This window comes from Rutidosis leptorrhynchoides, chromosome 3 (assembly GCF_046630445.1).
Source record: "Rutidosis leptorrhynchoides isolate AG116_Rl617_1_P2 chromosome 3, CSIRO_AGI_Rlap_v1, whole genome shotgun sequence".
NCBI classification, from domain to species: Eukaryota; Viridiplantae; Streptophyta; class Magnoliopsida; order Asterales; family Asteraceae; genus Rutidosis; species Rutidosis leptorrhynchoides.
This window is the reverse complement of record NC_092335.1, coordinates 537012634-537034040: the sequence shown is the minus strand read 5'-3', so window position 1 is coordinate 537034040 and position 21407 is coordinate 537012634. Positions and strand designations below refer to the sequence as shown.

Below are 21407 nucleotides of genomic sequence, written 5' to 3'. Positions count from 1 at the left end.
TCAGGATTTGACTCTAAAGAAGATTGTGGGGATTGGTAATGAGAATAATGGTCTTTACATGTTTAACTGTATACAAGGTATCAGTCCAAACATGAGTTCTGTATGTAATGCTTCTGCTAATTTGTGGCATTGTAGACTAGGATACCCTGCAAGTCAGGTCTTAGGTATTCTTAAGGATCAGATTGGGGTCAATCCTAGTACTGTTGATAGTGTATGTGATATTTGCCATAAGGCAAAACAATCAAGGGAACCCTTTCCAATAAGTGACCATAAATCTGTTTCTGTTGGTGACCTTGTTCACCTTGATGTCTGGGGCCCTTATAGAGTTGTCAGTAGGCAAGGTTACAAATACTTTCTTACTGTAGTTGATGACTACTCTAGGGCTGTGTGGTTATATCTGCTTAAATCAAAAGATGAAGTCTTTGAAAATCTGGAAACCTTTTATAAAATGTTAAAAACTCAGTTTGATAAAAGTGTCAAAGTTTTCAGAAGTGACAATGGGTCTGAATTTGTTAATCATAAAATGAACATTTTTGTAAAGAAAATGGCATTATACACCAGACCTCCTGTGTTTACACCCTTCAACAAAATGGTATTGTGGAAAGAAAGCATAGACATTTACTTAATGTTGCTAGATCATTATTGTTTCAAAGTGGTTTACCTCTTATATATTGGTGTGAATGTGTTCTAACTGCAACCTTCTTGATTAACAGGCTACCTTCATCTGTGTTGCTTGGAAAGTCTCCTTTTGAAATGGTTTACAAGTCTAAACCTAGTCTCTCTCTTTTAAGAGCTTTTGGGTGTTTATGTTTTTCTGTTATATTAAATGATTTTGATAAGTTTTCTAAAAAATCTGAAAAATGTGTTTTGTTAGGGTACTCAAATGAGAAAAAGGGTTACAAATTGTTAAGTTTGGAAAACAATAATATATTTTTTTCAAGAGATGTTAAATTTTATGAAACTATTTTTCCTTTCAAAACAAAAAATAAAACTGTCTTAGAAGAGTCAGAGTCAGATTTTGTTACTCATTTGAACTTTTTTGATAACTTTTTTGAAAAGCCCATTAGCTCTCCAAGTCCCAATGATGAAGGGGGAGAAACAACTGATGAGGAAAGGGGCCGTGATCACGGGTCATCAGATAATTCTGATGAATCTGATACCCCTATCTCTCAAGATCCTAGTTCATCTAGTCCAAACCCTGAGGGCAATTCTGAAACAAATACTGATGGTTCCCAAGACAACACAGATGATGGGGGGGAGTTAAGAAGGTCTGCTAGGGCTAAGTTCTTTCCTTCTAAGTATAATGATTATGTGATTAAAAGTAATGTGAGGTACCCTGTGTCCAATTATTGTAACTACTCTCACATTAATGCTGACTTTATGTGTCTTGTGTCTAATCTGGAAAATTCTAAGGAACCTGAGTCTTACTATGAGGCTTGTAAAGACCAGAATTGGGTTGAGGCTATGAATGATGAGATGGAAGCCCTTAACAGAAATAATACTTGGGTCATTACTGATTTACCTGTTGGTAGAAAACAAATAGGATGCAAGTGGATATATAAAATTAAATATAAGTCTAGTGGTGAAATAGAAAGGTATAAGGCTAGACTGGTGGCTAAGGGATATAGTCAAAGAGAAGGTGTTGACTATGAAGAGACCTTCAGTCCTGTGGCTAAAATGGTAACTGTTAGATGCTTTTTAAACCTGTCTGTTCAATATGGCTGGACATGCTATCAACTTGACATTAATAATGCCTTCCTATATGGTGACTTAGTTGAAGATGTTTACATGTCATTACCCCAAGGTTTTTTTTCCTGAAAATGAAACAAAAGTTTGCAAACTAACTAAGTCTTTGTATGGTCTTAAACAAGCTCCCAGAATGTGGAATGAAAAACTAACTGCTTCTCTTACCGAGTATGGTTTTCAACAAAGTATCAATGATTATTCCCTTTATACTTTTTCAAAAGATTCTATTTTTATAGCCCTGCTTGTGTATGTTGATGATATCATCATAACTGGGAATAATGTTAATGAAGTTGAAAAGGTGAAACTGTTCTTAAAAACCAAATTTATGATCAAAGACCTAGGTGAATTGAAATATTTTCTTGGAATTGAAGTTGTCAAAACCAAAGATGGATTGTGTCTGTCTCAAAGAAAATACTGCTTGGATCTTTTAAGTGAGTTTGGTATGCTAGGGTGTAAACCCATCAATACTCCTCTTGAAGTTAACACTATTTTGGCCTCTGATGCAATTGAGCATGACCAATTGGTCCCTAACATAACAGAATACCAAAAGTTAATTGGAAAGCTCATTTATCTCACTCACACCAGACTGGATATATCCTACTCTGTACAAACCCTAAGCCAACACATGCATGCTCCCTTAGAATCCCATGTTAAAGCTGCCTTCAGAGTTTTGAGATATCTAAAAGGATCTCCAGGAAAAGGTATTCACATAGCTAAATCTTCAGATGTGTTCTCATTAACTGCTTATTTTGATGCTGATTGGGGTAAGTGTTTACTAAATAGGAGGTCTGTTACTGGATACTCTTTATTCCTTTGTGGTTCTCATGTGTCATGGAAAAGTAAGAAACAGGCAACTGTTTCTAGATCCTCCACAGAATCTGAGTATAGAGCCTTAGCTGATACTACCTGTGAAATTGTTTGGGTGTTAAAACTCTTGTCTGATTTTGGTCTAAACAATCTTTTACCTGTAAGTCTAATGTGTGACAACACATCTGCTCTCTTACTAGGTGCAAACCCTGTCTTTCATGAGAGGTCAAAACATTTTGAAACAGACGTCCACGTGGTTAGAGAAAAATGTGTGTCTGGGGTAATTGAAACTAAATATATTGACACCTCTAATCAGATTGCAGATATATTTACAAGAGGCCTTCCAAAACTGCAGCATATAGCTCTATATCAGAAATTGGGTTTATTAGATTGTTTCAAGGATAAGATTGAGGGAGGGTGTTAAAATCACAGGTTGATTGATCAATCTTTTCCTTGAAAGTCTTTCTTTGTTATTTAATTTATGTTTTGTTTTTTTTCAGTTGTTTTTTTGGGACTGCCTCTGCCACTGAATACTTGTTAAGGGGCTAAAGGTGTAAGCTGGAAAGATATCTTGGTGGATGTTGCTGTACTCCAGAAAGAATGAGCTGGCTTTCCTATTTTGTCTATTCTAGAAGGGCCTAAGTTGGGTTGGCTCATATTATTTAACCCCCATCGTATTTAGGGTTCTACACAACAAAAAAAGAAGCAAACTGCTCCTATCAGTTCACACCAAAATTCGCGAATTTTCATGTTGTTCATATAGTTCTTGTTTCTTCTTCTTAATCGTGTTATTTTGTTCATTGAAGAATCGTTGCAGATTGTGACTTTAAGTCACTACTTCTTTATAAGTTCTTGTAATTCATTGTTTGAAGTTGATTAAGTTTTTGGTTGATTGGATTTAGTGTTTGTGTTCTGGTATTCGGTTTAATTTAACAGTCCACCATCATTTGGTCAGGAAGCTCGAAAGAACCAAGGTTGCATTAATGGTCGAATATGCCGACTCACGTGAAGTGAATCATTTATGTATACTTGTTGGATGCAATCTATCCATATCTAGCCGTGAAGGCCATTTGGAGGATGCAGGTCGACGATAAAATCCCACCCAAGTCAAACCGAGACTTCCACACACAAAAACAATTAGTCACAAGTATTACGTACTAAGCTAGTCACTATATATGGCTCTTACTCATGCTACTCAGTTTTACAGTCCTTCAACTCATAGTTGAACAAGTCCAAAGTCAACATTTCATGTCACCCTATTCAAATAAAAAATTTGTTCTTACTCTTTTTAATTTTTGAAAAGCTGAATGATTTAACTTCAATCTTATATAATACCACAATTATAATCACTTCTCTCATGTATTTAGGTTCGCAATTGAAGATGATTGTTGACGAAAACTCGAATTCACATTTCGGTTGGTGAGTTATAACTTGTTTCGTTCAGTATAATTGTGTGTGTTTTTTGATTTGTAGTGTGTAGATTTGTTGTGTGTGTATGCTATTATGTATTGCGGCTTTTCGTGTATTTGAGGCTGTTATATTTGCAGCTCTCCTTCTGTACTGGCATTTGAGTTTTAATAATATGTTGCTTTTCCAAAAAAAAAAATTCTATATTAATTTTTTTGGATCAAAATGAAGATTATTTTCGTATGATTTACTTTTACTTTTATTTTTGTAGTATAACCCATTTTCTTAATCAGAACTTCAAACATGGGCTCTATTATAAAATAAGTGGAGATGTTACAGTTTACAATCGTAAGTTTTTATCGACCATCATTATTATACAATCGTAAGTTTTTATCGACCATCATTATTATTATTATTATTATTATTATTATTATTATTATTATTATTATTATTATTATTATTATTATTATTATTATTATTATTATTATTATTATTATTATTATTATTATTATTATTATTATTATTATTATTATTATTATTATTATTATTATTATTATTATTATTATTATTATTATTATTATTATTATTATTATTATTATTATTATTATTATTATTATTATTATTATTATTATTATTATTATTATTATTATTATTATTATTATTATTATTATTATTATTATTATTATTATTATTATTATTATTATTATTATTATTATTATTATTATTATTATTATTATTATTATTATTATTATTATTATTATTATTATTATTATTATTATTATTATTATTATTATTATTATTATTATTATTATTATTATTATTATTATTATTATTATTATTATTATTATTATTATTATTATTATTATTATTATTAATGTTTTTTTTTTTTTTTTTTTTTTTTTTTTTTTTTTTTAATGCAAGATAATAACAAAACTTCTACTATCAGTAGGGTTGAATTATCCTGACAATCCGGATTATGTGAACCAGCAAGAACTATCCCTCAACTTGTGGGATGCGAAGGTAGCAACTAAAAAACTTTAGGCAGTAAAAGATATTTACTTGCTACCGGGTATTAATTATTAATTACTCATATAGATCGATCTATATCTACTGGCGGAAGGACCGAATGCCTTATTGGATCGTTTTTTCCAACAAGCAACCATACAGCACTGGTAAATAATTTACTAACACTAAACTAATTTCTTTCCGTAAATTATTTTCTAACATAAGTTGTTGTTGGCTCTTAGAATGTGCAGACAACGATGTTGGAGACGCTTTAAGGTTCTTTCCCAAATACTCCGTAGTCTATTAAATATTAAAGATTAAATACAAACATTTTAAAGTTTAGTTTAATTATAAATAAATATAAATAAATATGAATATAAATATAAATAAACTACTCCGTATCAATATTAATAGTCAACTCTTTATTTGTTTATTATTTTTTAGGTTAACACCTTATCTGGAAATCAAACCCTCTAACTGGAAAGAATTTCGTGAAGATCTTAACCAGAAATATGGAAAGAAGATCTCGGTAAAAAAATGTTAACTTTTCTAAGTTAGATCTATAAATTTTTTATCTTTTTATATTTATACATTAAATCAATACAATTGTAGACTTGGGAAGGCTCGGTAGACGCTTTTGAGTTGGAAGTTGACTTCGTTACGGCGTTTGGCACATATCTGAATCTGGTAACTCATGTTAAATCATAATCATCATCTATCTACTTTTTGTGTGTTAGCTAATACTACAAGATTTCAATTTCAGGTAGACAAAAGTGTCTTTGAAGTGTACAAATATGACACGCCACAGGGTTCTATTAACTCAGAGTAGGATTACTAATCAAATTATATTACTTTTTTTTTATATGTTATTTACATTTTATAGAGTACTGACCAAATTAATTTGTAATTTCGCAGTACCCATGCGGTTTTTTTTTTTTTTTTTTTTCTAAACGGGACAAAGCATCTAATCTTTTTCCAGCTGGTAGAAAGGTATTATTATTAATTTTAATAAACTCATTTTTACTTATATATACTTGGTACTATTTAATCATAAATCATAAATTTTTATTTGCTTTTGTAGAGAAACTGAAAGTAGTTAGGAAGAAGAAGTTTTTGCAGAGTACGGCGATTCTGAATTCTGGGAAGAATAGACTTGATTGACGCTGGATGATAATGAAGAAGAGGATGATAAATGAAACATAATTGTATGTGTTTATGTTTGGTGGTAATGAATTTGACATGTGGTTTTAGTTTGGCTGTTAGGCTGATGTCTACTTGCTTTGTTAATTCTTACTCTATTTGGAGAAGAGCATGACTAAAAATATTGGTATGACATTTACAATCCTGCTACTGGTATGGTTATTAATCATGTGTTGAGTTTAATTGCTAGTGAGATGACATGTACGTTCTGTATTGTATTAGCGATTAGCGAGTACACGAATCTTTGTAAGGGTGAGTATGCATGGGCATTAGCATAGTAGCTAGGTCTGATGTCAGGATCTATCGGAGGAATCTGATACCGTTATCCAAAATAAACTGTTCCTTTTAACGGTTTTTAGCATCGATATTTGTTTGTTGAAATGTATATATCTTAATAGGATCTCTGAGAATGTTAGTGCCTAAGATATGTCATGTGATATATATTTTTTAGAGCGAATGACGAGAATTGTATGTACCAGAAAGCCTATAACTATTCTAATATAGCTTGATTTCTATGTTAAATATGTCAAGAGTGTTACTGAATTCGAGGGAAAACCAGGCGTCACATTTTAGTGTTATGAGTTACTCTTTTGAGTTATAAAGAAGAGAGTTACACGAGGCACTAGTTTATGGAAAGAAACATTGTCACCTGTACATTTCATAATGCATTTTTATTTGTTCTATATCCTTCTAAACAAATACATAAAAAACTAGTGGTGTATTTAACCTTTTAATTCGATGTGATAAAACTGTTTGATTTCTTAAAGTTGTTTGTCATCCTCTCAAAAGTTATTAATTGGGTTGTTTAGTTGAAATACCTTTCTGATCAGTTGGGTTGTTTGGTAGAACCTGCTTTCTGAATGTAAATACAACTTTTATAAAAAGTAATGTTACCAAAATGTTTGTGGGAAAGCAAACTTGACCACACGCCTTATTTTCTCAGTAATAAGATTGAACCCATTGTAGCTGAACCCATTTTGGCTTATTAACCATCTCCTTTTGCCGCTTGTCATGAATATTACAGAATGTTATCACAACTTAAATTTTTTCTTTTTAAATCTGCTAAATTCACATATGCATTTTATTATTATTATTATTATTATTATTATTATTATTATTATTATTATTATTATTATTATTATTATTATTATTATTATTATTATTATTATTATTATTATTATTATTATTATTATTATTATTATTATTATTATTATTATTATTATTATTATTATTATTATTATTATTATTATTATTATTATTATTATTATTATTATTATTATTATTATTATTATTATTTATTTACGTATTATTTATTTATTTTTATTTTTATAATTTTATCAAAGGTGACTACAACTGGAGCAATGACATTTTCATTCATACAAGCAATTGAAGGTGTTCATGGTACAACCGTACAACATATGGTGTCATGGTGATATGCTGAATTCAATGAGAACCACCGATGCGAAAAATGAAACTTGTGTAGGAAGAGGTGCTAGTGGTGGTGGTACAATAATGTTGTATTGTTGGTACGTTCCCATTCATCAATATTTTCATCCTTCAGTTAAGTACTTACTACTGGTATAATATTTCAAATCTATGTTTTTTTCAGGTTTGGATTGCATATAAAAGAAACAAGTTGGTTAAGTAGTGCCATATGGGTACTTTCACTTGTATCCTTTCGGAGGTATGCATTTAATTGGTAAAATGAAAAAATATTGTTGTAGTTGGTTGGTTGGTACCTACTATGTGCTATAAACCATTATCCAAAAGTTGCTTCGGGTTTGATTTCAAAGTGTAGTGTGGATAAGTTTATTTCTCCACTTCCACATATTGCCCATAGTCAATAACAAAACGAATCGTGAAGCAAGATTATTAATCTTATTTAGGGGGTGTTTGGATTTGCGTTTTGAAAAATGATTATGTGTTTTGAAAACTGATAATCAAATAATCAGCTGTATCAAAACGTGGTTTAAATTAATGGTGTTTGGATTTGATTATGCAGTTTGATAACATCATAATCAAATAATCAGTTTATGAGAGTTTTGGAAATCATATTATTTGATAACTTAACTAGTAATAAAATGACCAAAAGACCCTTCTTTTAATACAAATAAATATAAATATGAATGATATGATAAAAACAAATACCGGTAAACAAATATTTACATAAATTACATACATACGGAGGATAAATTTATAAATTTAGTACTTAATATATAAATTCACATAGAAATTGAAAAAATCAACTGATTAAAAAGAACTCAACATATATACTCCATATCGATATATAGATACAGTAGAATAAAGTATACAAAATAGAGTTACGAAGTTTTTGTCTGGCCATAATAGAAAATTAAATGGTGAAAAATTATTTTTGAGAATCACGATTTCATGTAGTAACCCTCCCATCACTTTCGGATTTTCACGTTTTGGAGTCTAAGAAATGTGAATAATCAATTATTATCATCTGTTTACCAAACACTAAAACTAATTATTTATGATTTCAAAACGCAATAATTAAATAATCACTATCAAAACACATTTCCAAACACCCCTTAATATATATTCGAACCTGCAGAAAAGTTTGCCGCGAGCTTAACACGCTCTTTACTCCATTCGGTGTCGCATCTGGCATGTTCCACCAACTAAGAAAACTTCTCCATATTGGCACCACATATCTACTCTTTATGAACACGTAAATGGTCAATGTCTTGTCGATGAATGCAGCAGGACGGGCATTCTGATATGTCCAAATTGGCAACCTATCAAGGTTGAGCCTCCATTTAAAAAACATTCACTTTTTTTTGGCAAACAAGATAACCATGTAGGAACATTAAAAAAAATACTAGTGTCCCTTCCAAGTTGTTATTGATCATTAAGGACAGATTAAAAAAAAAAAAGTACCTTTCGGGCATAAGGACCAAAACCAACTATCTATCTGGATGCGATGCCAATGCAGGGATTGATTGTAAGAGGGTTGATGACCTGGCCTGGCCAAGCCAAATCACTGTCTGCTCTTCCTCTAATTTCTGACCTCCATTGTCATTTCCCCAATTTATAAACCGCAAGATGCATTGGAAACCCGGTCTGCTACTAATAACGCGTCTTTGTTTAAATCCAAAGCGAATAACCTTGGAAATAATTGCTTATTAAGGATCTCGTTTGTATTTGGTAGCCAAACCTCTTTCCTACCAACCTTCCTTGCGAATAATGGATGAATGAAACACCAAGAACACTGCGCATAATTGATATTGACTCCTTCAGTTGATTAGACCACGCCATAGATAACTCCAACCCAACACCTGTCACAATCAAATCACGTTGCTGCACTTCTATTCCGAGATAATATGAGAGTGGACCAAGGTCACTCATTTCGAACTCGATTTGCATCATCTTCTTGAACGTGTTTTATCAGACTTTCATCAGCACCTGTCACAATCAAATCATCAACAGACACACCCATCTATTAGTAGCTCTTTCGCCTTGCCTTTTGTATACACAGCTTGCTCTTGTGGGAATCAAACAAAACCCATCTTCTTTAACACTTTATCGAGTCGAATGTTCCACGCTATAGGTGCCTGACACAACCCATATAGTGCCCTTTTTCAACCTATACGGTTATACACCATATGTTCTTTTCCATCAATAATGAAACCTTCGGGCTCAGATACATAAACTTCCTCTTGCATGTCACCATTTAAAATGATCGAGTAGTTTCCATTACAGTTCGGTTCTGTCGTTCGACTACCCCATTCTGCTGAGGGGTATACGGGGCTGTCAACTGTCTCTTTATACCTTCATTGCTGCAATAATTGTTGAACTCGTGAGAGTTAAATTCTCCCCCACAATCACTTCGAACCATTCTTATCTTATGACTGCTTTCGAATTCAACATCAGCTTTGTACCTCTTGAATGCCACAAATGCTTCATCCTTTGCCTTGATTACGTACATCCACATGTACCTACTAAAATCATCAACGATTAGTAGAAAATATCGGTTAACATGGCCTAACCTTGCGTGCCACAGCCACGATTCATCATCCAATCTATTCAGTAAACAAACAGGTTGAGCCATATTTAAAAAGACTTTATATAACCTGTTATACCCACGCTGTACTTTAATTAACAGCCTACCATTTCCATCATTAAGTAATTGTGAAACAATTTCAGCTTTAGTTATTGAGTCGACAGCAAGCATCGATTTATTGGCGACTTGACTAGCTCTTAGAGTCTAAAGTAAAACTTCAGGCAAGATTTAAAACCCATGGAAATTTGATTTTACCATTTTGGCGTCTCAATTTTTATTTTTAATTTAATTTAATTTTTAAAAAAAATTTCCTAGGAGGTCCACTCGGAAGCAATATCTCTATCCGTCGAATAGAGAGGGATGACTTTCTCTATTTTTGAGAGTGTTTTCACTCTGGGTGAAGAAATGACTTGTCTTTATTCTCGGATAAAGGAAAGATTGTCTACATCTCACTTCCCTATACATCACTTATGTGGTATTGAGTTTTGTTGTTGTTGTTGTTATTGAAACAATTCGATCTTATATCCACACACAGTTATTTGCACAAGGCTCACTATATTGCTATGTAATGCAGGGGTAAAGTATACCTCAGAAATGACCACTATTTTTGTTGGAAAATCGTGTGTACTTTTACCAATTCAGATTAACGCAGCGGATAGTTAAAATAATAATCAATTATTATTTTATAAACTATTTACAAAATTAAATATTCATATATTTAAATTTAATAAAACATGCACATGATTAACGATCCCAAAGATCCAGTTACACCACTAATAATTGTCAAAATATGTAATTCACAAAGTGAGTAAACGATATACATTTCTTGAAGAAACTGATTGAAGGAGAGAAACCTACGATCAAAAATATGACCGTCTCTTAGGATAGTCCACACTACACTTCGAACGACCGTCAATGGATGCTAGTCCAAACCCAAGTAACTTATTATAATAATCAAATTATTATAATAAAACAATATATAATACTCCGTATAACTCTTGTTTGCAAGAACACTTAAGCATCTCTTCATGCTAATTAATTTTACGAATTAAAAAGCCAAGGATGAGATAAAAAATGGTTCATTTGATTTGCGATGTATGTGTTTCCTTTTCTTTTTGTCTGACTTACTCTTCCAAAAATCAATCAATGCTTATATTTATAATATATGTGTAAAAGTAAAAATTGAATTGTGAAGTCCGTGAAACAAAACGCGTACAAAGTTATTTTGTTTCTATCTATATTTAGATTCCCAAAATCGTTTGATTTTATTTAAAAAAGTCGTATTTCTCAAATACTTTAAGGATATGTTATGTAACTTATAATTAATAATTTCTATCATGTCGCTTTCATGTGAATAGTAAATTAATTAATTTCGTTTCATTTACTATTCATATGAATAGTAAATGAATTAATTTCGATTTACTATTTTGTTACTTGAGTAATATATATACATCATATATATATATTTTATTTGACATCTCGATGTATATGTGTGTGACCCCAAAGGCTCAAATGAAGTTGAACATATAGTTATATGTTGTACCTTGCACATTAATCATTCAGACTCCCACTTGTGCATGGCACAACACCAAGTAACTATACAAACAATGGTAAGCATCTAGCAACACGTCATTGTCCCCAAATTCATGTGAGGGTAGTTTCTCGAAACCGTTTATGGTAAGTTTTAAATGTCATTCGTCCTTTTGTTTCAGATACTTTAGTTAAACTTGAGATATGGATCATCGATCATTCTCATTTGTTTAACAATTTTGTTTCTCGATCTTAGAACTGAATTAGATCACCAAATTAATTAAGTATCATCTTAATTACATCTGGGTGCGGCCACACAAATATCTTATTCATTCATCGAGGAGCTCAAAAAGTATCTAACTCCAAACATTTTACAGGAACAAATTCTATATTGCATACACGTGTCTATCACGAGCTTTACATTATACCCAATAATGGCCTTTATAACAGCCTTATTCAGGACAGCGTTTAACCATATCAAAATACAATGTCACACTCATCAAGACGGGCGTGCATCTCAAGTCTAAGGACACAAAAACATAATCACTAAAAGATTTACTACTGGCTACGATCCATGTAGTGACATCTCATGGTTGAGTCATTCCAATATTCATCATCAATGAATACATATGAATTTTGGTCTCAACAAGTTAACTATTCATCATCAATGAATATAACCAAAATTTTACATTAATCTTAATTCATGTTATTCCCATAACATGACCGATTATGGAGATTTTGAATAATCAACAGTTATTCACGGATTAAACATGCTAATATAGAACACGGTGATATAAATGAAAACGACCATATCAAGTATGTCAATTCATTAATATAAAACTGCTTAATGTTCCAAAAATATCCAAATATTAATTACAAATGAAAAAGATCAGCAGCATAACGAAGTCCAATACTACTAGCATGATCATCATGCTTGTTGTGCATCATGGGCTTCGTGAACGGGTCAACCACATTATCATTTGTATGAATCTTTAAGAATACTAATATCATTCCTCTTAATGAATTAATGAATGTAGTCAAACTTTTGAAGAATGTGCCAGATACTTTTATGTACATGTGATTCTTTCAAAAGTATATTAACACTCGAACTATCACAATACATATTATAGAAGATTAAATGTTGTGTACTACTCTGAGTATAACAACAAACTTCCTTATCCAGACAGCTTTCTGAGCAGCTTCTCAGTCAACAATGTATTCTGCTTTTGTTGTAGATTGTTCAATAGTGCTCTGCCTAGAGCTCTTCCAATCAACTGTCTTGCCCATCATGACAAAGAAACAACGTGAATGGATTGAGAATCATCTTGATCAGTTTGGAAACTAGAATCAGTATAAAACTTAATACTTAACTCTTCTTCCAAACCACCGTAAACCAAGAACATATCATTAGTACTCTGCAAATACTAAAGAATATTCTTAACAATAATCCAATGTACTTCACCTGGATTATGTTGACAATGACTCGTCAAACTCAAAACTAACGAAACATCGAGTATAGTACATATCATGGCATACATAATGGATCATATAGCCGAAGCATATGTGATATATTTCATTTGTCTCATCTCATCTGCTGTGATAGGACTTTTGAGACTTTCTCAAGGTTATGCCCTTTTGCATTGGCAAAGCTCCATGCTTGGAGTTTTGCATGCTAAATCTCACCAAGATAATGTATATACTTTGATTCAAACCAATAAGCCAATTGGATCTATTGTATAGATCCTCATTCCAATAATATAAGTAGCTTCATCAAGATCCTTTATGGAAATACATATTCCAAGCCAAGACTTGACATCTTGCAAGTTGAAATGTTATTTCTAATAAGTAATATGTCATCAACATATAGGATCAAGAAGACTACTTTGCTCCCACTAGCTCTAATGTAAACTTAGGTCTTATCTTGATTTTGAGAAAAATTAAACACTTTGATTTTCTCATTAAACTTAAGATTCTACCTCATGGATGCTTGCTTTAATCCATAAATGGATTTTAGAAGCTTGCATACTTTATTAGGATGCTTAGGATTCATAAACCCTTCTGGCTGAACCATATATACGTCCTCGCTTAGGTCGCCATTTAGGAAAGCGGTTTTGACATCCATTAGCCATATTTTATTATCATGAAAAGTAACCATGACAATAAGTATCCTAATTGTTTTAAGGCTCGCGACTGGTGAAAAACTTTCATCATAACCTTTTGTCACCAATTGAGCTTTAAAAGTGTTTACATTACCGTCCATATCAGTTTTCCTTTGAAGACCTATTTTTTTTATCTCATTGTCTTACAATTGGGTAAAAGATCAATCAAGTCTCATACTTGATTATCCTTCATGGACTGCATATCTGTATTCATAGAATCTAGTCATTTTCAGATTCAGGATCTGATATGGCCTCACGCAGCTAGAGGGCTCATCATAATCCCTTAGTTGAGGTTTATTTGAATTAATCAGATAATTAAACCACATAAGCCGATGAGTTCTACTAGATCTATAAAGTGCAGGTGTAACACGTTCTGGCTCACCAACAGTGCGCTCAGTTCCAACGTGTGGATTGCTAGTGCTTACTGAAGGTATTACTTTAAAGTACTTGAATTTCTTCAAGATCTACTTTACTCCCACTGACTTCTTGTAAGAGAAGATCTCTTTCCAAGGATTCATCAGACCGAGCAGAAAACACGTTGTCTTCAGCTTGGTAGTAAAAGTAGTAACCCATTATTTCCTTTATGTATCGTACAAAGTAACATTAAATAGTTCTGGGTTCTAATTTATTTGAAGTGTCATGCTTCACGTACGCTTTACAACCCCAGACTTTCAAATAAGACAACTTGGGATTCTTCCCATGCCATAACTCATATGGTGTCTTTTCTACCTTCGTAGTTGGAATCACATTGAGTATGCCTGCAGTAGACTCTCATACATATCCCTAAAAGACGGTAGTATAGAAATCAGACTTATCATAAATCAAACTATATCAAGTAAAGTTCGATTCCTCTTACTCAGACACACCATCGTGTTGTGGTGTGTAAGGTAAAGTGAACTATGAGACAATCTCACAATTCTTTAGGTGGTCCAAAAAACTCTTGACTCATAAACTTACTTACTCCATCGGAGCGAAGTCCTTTAATGGTCTTTCCAAGCTGATTATCTACTTCATTTTGGAATACTTTTGAATGTTAAAATAGCTTTATGTTTATATTTCAGCAAGTGAACATAATCATAGCTACTGTACTCATCAGTAAATGTAATGAAGTAAAATTAACTAAATCTATACATTGTTCTTAAAGGGCTACATACAACAGTATGTATTAGTCCTAAAAGATCTTTAGCTCTTTTACCTAAATCGAAGAAAGAAGTATTTGTCATCTTTTCACATAAACATGACTCTCATACATCAAATGACTCAGAGTCAATTGATTTCAAAAGTCCATTAGATTGGAGTTTTGAAATGCATTGTTTGTTTATATGAACAATTTGACAATGTCATAGATAGGTCTTATTCAAGTCTTGCTTGAAGACTTTGGCAATGTAGGTATACACAGAATTCTCATTTGAAATTACACTATGCATATCAATTTCAAAAATACCATCACGTGGATAGGTATTAACATAAATATATTATCCTTAGAAACTGAAATACCTAAGTGTGTAAATGCAAGTTCAAAACTAACCAAGGTTTAAAAAAATGGATACGTGCCTCGAGGCATTTTCCCTCTGTGAGGCGAGGCGTATGCCTCGAGGCGAACCGAGGCGTACGTTCGAGGCGGAGTTGACTTTTATTGACTTTTTAATAGTAATATATATATCTTTTAATAATAGGGGCTGTTATTGTCATTTTATTAAAGTTGAACTAGTGTATATTAAGTTTGTTCTTATTATTCAAATTTAAAAAAAGTTTAGGGGCTGTAGTTGATATTTGATAAAAGAAAAAAGAAATTAAAATATCTTAAATATATAAAGATATAATTTAATACTCCGTAGATAAACACTAGACTAGATTTAGATCTGCTTCTTTTATATCTTCCCTTCCTATAACTAAATGAAGAGCAAAAATTTCAATAAAGTAGAAAAGAACGTGTATTCTTGAATGGTGGTAACGAACGACAGTGACCATCATCGCAATCTTCGCCGCCGTCATCACCACCTGCGCCACCACCACCACCGTCTAAATCTGACTCAGGTATGTTTCCCATTCCTTCTCTTTCAATGAAACATCAACGTTACCAGGTCTAAATCCTTCCTTCCTCCCTCATCTTCTTTTTCTTTTTCTGTTTTCCTTCATCTTTTTTCGTTTCCGGCAAGTTTTAAGTTTTCCGACGCCGTTGACCGCCGTTTGATTGCCGTTGACTGGCGGGTTGACCTAGTAATTAGCGAGTTAGACACTGATTTTTCGCTTGAACATGAGGCGCACGCCTCTTCAATCGAACCGCCTCATACTAAAATCGGACCGCATCTCTCATTTGAGGCGTACGTTTTAATTGGCCTTTGAGGCGTTCGTTCCTAAACGGAGAATTCGAAAATAGTACTGAGGCGCGCCTCAGTACGTACGCATCGACCGTTTTTTTAAACTATGAAACTAACATATTTCAAACTATGTCGCTCGCAGTATTGAGAGCATAATGCTATTGTTTTAACAAAACAATAAGACCACTTATAGAAGTAAGTTCAGAGGTACCAATAGCTTTAACAAAAACTTGATCCCCTTTGCCTACTTGCAAATCCAGCGTGTCTTTCTTCAGTCTATTACTTCTTCTCATTCCCTTCATATTGTTACAGGTGTGAAGGCCACAACCAGTTAACAAAGATCTAGGAATCACTAGAAGAAGTATATAACTATATATGGAATATACCTGATTTGCTAGTCTCACCAGCGTTGCCTTTTCTCAGCTCAGATTGGAAGATAGGACAACTTCCTTCTCCAATTGCCAACCTTTCCACAATGGAAATATTTGGCGTCTTTTGTTGGGCTTTTCTTCTTGGAAGGTGCAATATTTTTTCTAGCAAATGATTTGTCATTTTCCTTCCACAAAGTATTCGGCTTATTATTTTTCACCCTTCAATCCTATTTCTTCCTGATCATCGAACAACATTCGATAATCATTTTGCTGAGAAGTAGTAACTGCCACAACAGGAAGAAAGGATATGGGTTCTAAACTTTATTCAACTTTCAATTATGCTTGAGAACAATTCTCAGGTTGCAGTGCCAGTCTAGGAAGTTTGAACATTGAGTTTATCCTTCTCCAACAAAGAAGGAAGTGTGTTTTGGTTTACGTTTATTTTCGATATTGAGCTTTAATAAATTAACTACCCAAGTTTTTATAATATTTTTAAAAAATAATTAATTTACGAAAGCCTAAGATCCACATAGAAGTTCCATAGCACATCTGTTGATCAGCTAGCAGTTATGGAGTCTACTGGTAGGCATAGTTTAAAAAAACGGTCGAGGCGTACGTACTGAGGCGCGCCTCAGTACGATTTTCGAATTCTCCGTTTAGGAATGAATGCCTCAAAGGGCAATTAAAACGTACGCCTCAAATGGGAGATGCGGTCCGATTTTGGTATGAGGCGGTTCAATTGAAGAGGCGTGCGCCTCATGTTCAAACGAAAAATCGGTGTCTAACTCGCTAATTACTAGGTCAACCCACCGGTCAATGGCAATCAAACGGCGGTCAACAACGTCGGAAAACTTAAAACTTGCCGGAAACGAGAAAAGATGAAGGAAAACAGAAAAAGAAAAAGAAGATGAGGGAGGAAGGAAGGATTTAGACCTGGTAATGTTGATGTTTCATTGAAAGAGAATGAATAAGAAACATACATGAGTCAGATTTAGACGGTGGTGGTGGTGGCGCAGGTGGTGATGACGGCGACGAAGATTGCGACGATGGTCACTGTCGTTCGTTACCACCATTCAAGAATACACGTTCTTTTCTACTTTATTGAAATTTTTGCTCTTCATTTAGTTATAGGAAGGGAAGATAGAAAAGAAGCAGCTCTAAATCTAGTCTAGTGTTTATATACGAAGTATTATATATCTTTATATATTTAAGATATTTTAATTTCTTTTTTCTTTTATCAAATATCAATTACAGCCCCTAAACTTTTATTAAATTTGAATAATAAGAACAAACTTAATATACACTAGTTCAACTTTAATAAAATGACAATAACAGCCCCTATTATTAAAAGATATATATTACTATTAAAAAGTCAATAAAAGTCAACTCCGCCTTGAACGTACGCCTCGGTTCGCCTCGAGGCATACGCCTTGCCTCACAGAGGGAAAATGCCTTGAGGCACGTTTTTGTTTTTTTAAACCTTGCTGGTAGGTAGCGGGTACCAATTGCATTACAAGTACAACTCTTAGATCTTTATGGGACCTAGAGATATTTGTAGTCCAACAACCCACTATTATCTAATGGCATGTTTGTCCTATCATTGCCTCAAACTCAGGTCTCACCGTGAATACGATTAAGTCGTCCAATTTAGAAACAATGGAAATTCACGCTAGTCTTACTAGATCGAAAAATCCACCTTGTGGCTATAATTCAGCCTAGTCTCACTGGATCAGAAAAATAACGAGGAGTGTTTGCAAGCTTATTGGATGGCATGACTTAAATTTGACGGGTATTTTGGAAAAAGTTTGTGTCAACGAATAATGCATGCACACAAGATTCGCTACACTATTAGTTAAAAAACATTTTAACCAATTTATATGTCGATTATGTTTGTAATCTAATTTGCTATTTAATTTATAGGATATAAAAATAACAAATACATAAACGTGTATCGTTTTAAAACAGTTTTAAAAGATGTCGTCCATATATATTATTTGTCTTTCAAAATCATTTAACATTAAACTCGTTAGAGTTTAACTTATTTTAAAATCATCAATTTTAATCTTTGAAACTCGTTTAGAGTTTTATTTAATGTTTTCATCAAAAACATATATAACTTGAGTCTCAAAATTATTTAACTTTAAACTCGTTAGAGTTTAACCTTTTAAAATCATCAATTTTAATATTTGAAACTCGTTTCCGGTTTTATTTAATGTTTTCATCAAAAACATTTAGCATATATTATAATCAATAATTAAATATAAATGCGTAAAATAAAACACAACAATGCATCACACACACATAGCCTAGCCCAAAAATCCTATGCTTGATCCCATGAGTCGACATGGGATCAAGAGGTCAAACTAAGAGTAATATTGTAGCTCCCACTTAATTCAAGAATCAAGTGAAAATTTGACAAACGTCATCGTTGTCAAATTGACCTGTTCACCATCTTCTAAGTCAAACTTCACGTTGCATCTTTATCTTTAATCTTCATCTTATTACATTTATTTAAAATTGAAAAATATAACTAATCTAATACTTTTATAATTTAGAATAAACTTAAATACAATACTATGAAAATGAAAAATAAATATAATACAACTTTGGCTTCAAAATGGCCTTTCTTATAAATCAATATGACTTAATATTGCCGTAATCAACAATCACAACAATCATACATAGGTCGGGGCATTATCGGCTATGTGTGAATCACAATTTTAATAACTACATTATTAAAAACTAAGTATGGCTTGTCCATGGTTACAATGCATGTGTATAACTATGGAATAAAATAAACAACAATTATTCAAGCCATAGTAAATAAATTCGGAATTTAAAACTAGTGATGGTTCTTAGATCTTATTTGTGCGTCGTGAGGTTAAAATCTAAATCAACTAAGTTGACTTTAAAAACTATAAAGGTTTCAATTTTACCAATTCACCACAAAACTAGATTTAAGAAAATCACATGACAATTAAAATGGTGTAAAAGCGGCTCGGATACCACTGTTGGAAAATCGTGTGTACTTTTACCAATTCAGATTAACGCAGCGGATAGTTAAAATAATAATCAATTATTATTTTATAAACCATTTACAAAATTAAATATTCATATATTTAAATTTAATAAAACATGCACATGATTAACGATCCCAAAGATCCAGTTACACCACTAATAATTGTCTAAATATGTAATTCACAAAGTGAGTAAACGATATACCTTTCTTGAAAAAACTGATTGAAGGAGAGAAACCTACGATCAAAAATATGACCGTCTCTTAGGATAGTCCACACTACACTTCAAACGACCGTCAATGGATGCTAGTCCAAACCCAAGTAACTTATTATAATAATCAAATTATTATAATAAAACAATATATAATACTCCGTATAACTCTTGTTTGCAAGAACACTTAAGCATCTCTTCATGCTAATTAATTTTACGAATTAAAGAGCCAAGGATGAGATAAAAAATGGTTCATTTGATTTGCGATGTATTGTTTCCTTTTCTTTTTGTCTGACTTACTCTTTCAAAAATCAATCAATGCTTATATTTATAATATATGTGTAAAAGTAAACATTGAATTGTGAAGTCCGTGAAACAAAACGCGTACACAGTTATTTTGTTTCTATCTATATTTAGATTCCCAAAATCTATATTTCGTTTGATTTTATTTAAAAAAGTCGTATTTCTCAAATACTTTAGGGGTATGTTATGTAACTTATAATTAATAATTTCTATCATGTCGCTTTCATGTGAATAGTAAATTAATTAATTTCGTTTCATTTACTATTCATATGAATAGTAAATGAATTAATTTCGATTTACTATTTTGTTACTTGAGTAATATATATACATCATATATATATATTTTATTTGACGTCTCGGTGTATATGTGTGTGACCCCAAAGGCTCAAATAAAGTTGGCCATATAGTTATATGTTGTACCTTGCACATTAATCCTTCAATTTTTACATTGCACGAGTATTGAACCCTTTCCAGCTATTCTGACTTTCGAGTCATCCCTGAATCGAACTTCTCCTTTAATATTTTCGTCGAGTTCAGCAAAGTACTCTCGTGTCCCGGTTATGTGATTGCTTCCTCATTAAATAAGATCATGTTTTCGCCTTCTTCACACACGCTTAGCAATAGAGCCGGTTCATCTTCATTCGTATGAGCAAGGTTTGCTTAATCACCTTTTTTTTCTTTCGGAGCCTTAAATTCGGATGCGTAGTGCCCGAAGTTATTGCCGTTGAAACATTTTTTTATGTTTTTTGTCTTTGATTCGACTGTAACTGTTGTTTCGAGATGGTCCGCGACCACCTCTACCTCTACTGGTTCCTCTACCTCTTCCTCAACTTCGACCACCACGTTCATAATTTGACGATCCACGACCCTTTCCCCTAGATTGTGATCCTCCTGTCGGATCAGTCTGTGATGTCTGACCATCATTTTTCATAAGTAACAAATTGCTTTCGTGACTGAATTTGTAGTCCTAAGCTTCAAACGATCCTCATATGCCCTTTAGCTGCCTAGTTGCTTCCTCGAATGGCATTGTGTCAATGTCCGAGTATTGGTTCATGGACGCTATCAATTGCAAATATGAGTAAACTGTCTTCGAGTGTTGACCCGAGACTACTATATTTAGATGCCATTCCACTGAGTTTACCCGCAAATTCGTCAATTGATTCTCCGTCCTTCATCCTCAAAGCTTCAAAATGACTTTTCTAACGTATGAAGCCTTGCCTTTTGCACTCGATCTGCGCCTAAATACCTCAATTTAAGCGCCTCCCAAATCTCCAGGTATCACCTGAAATATGAATTCACAACC

The 21407-nt window shown here is 32.7% G+C and overlaps 2 long non-coding RNA genes across 5 annotated transcripts; both read left to right on the top strand.

Annotated features, from left to right (window-relative positions):
- Window positions 1–3800: 3800 nt before the first annotated feature.
- On the top strand, window positions 3801–5831 carry LOC139898438 (uncharacterized). Of its 3 annotated transcripts, none has more exons than XR_011777013.1 (6): window positions 3801–3972; window positions 4907–4980; window positions 5056–5132; window positions 5410–5494; window positions 5578–5652; window positions 5729–5831. It is a non-coding gene; the product is annotated as an uncharacterized lncRNA (long non-coding RNA). The 3 variants fall into 3 exon arrangements; XR_011777014.1 differs by lacking the exon at window positions 3801–3972 and adding an exon at window positions 4251–4308; XR_011777012.1 differs by lacking the exons at window positions 3801–3972; window positions 4907–4980; window positions 5056–5132 and adding an exon at window positions 5197–5241 and having other exon boundaries at window positions 5729–5830.
- A 64-nt stretch (window positions 5832–5895) lies between these two features.
- Window positions 5896–8100, top strand: LOC139898437 (uncharacterized). 2 transcript variants are annotated; one of them, XR_011777011.1, is made up of 4 exons: window positions 5896–5955; window positions 6047–6292; window positions 7509–7691; window positions 7775–8100. It is a non-coding gene; the product is annotated as an uncharacterized lncRNA (long non-coding RNA). The 2 variants fall into 2 exon arrangements; XR_011777010.1 differs by lacking the exons at window positions 7509–7691; window positions 7775–8100 and having other exon boundaries at window positions 6047–6334.
- The last annotated feature ends 13307 nt before the right edge of the window (window positions 8101–21407 follow it).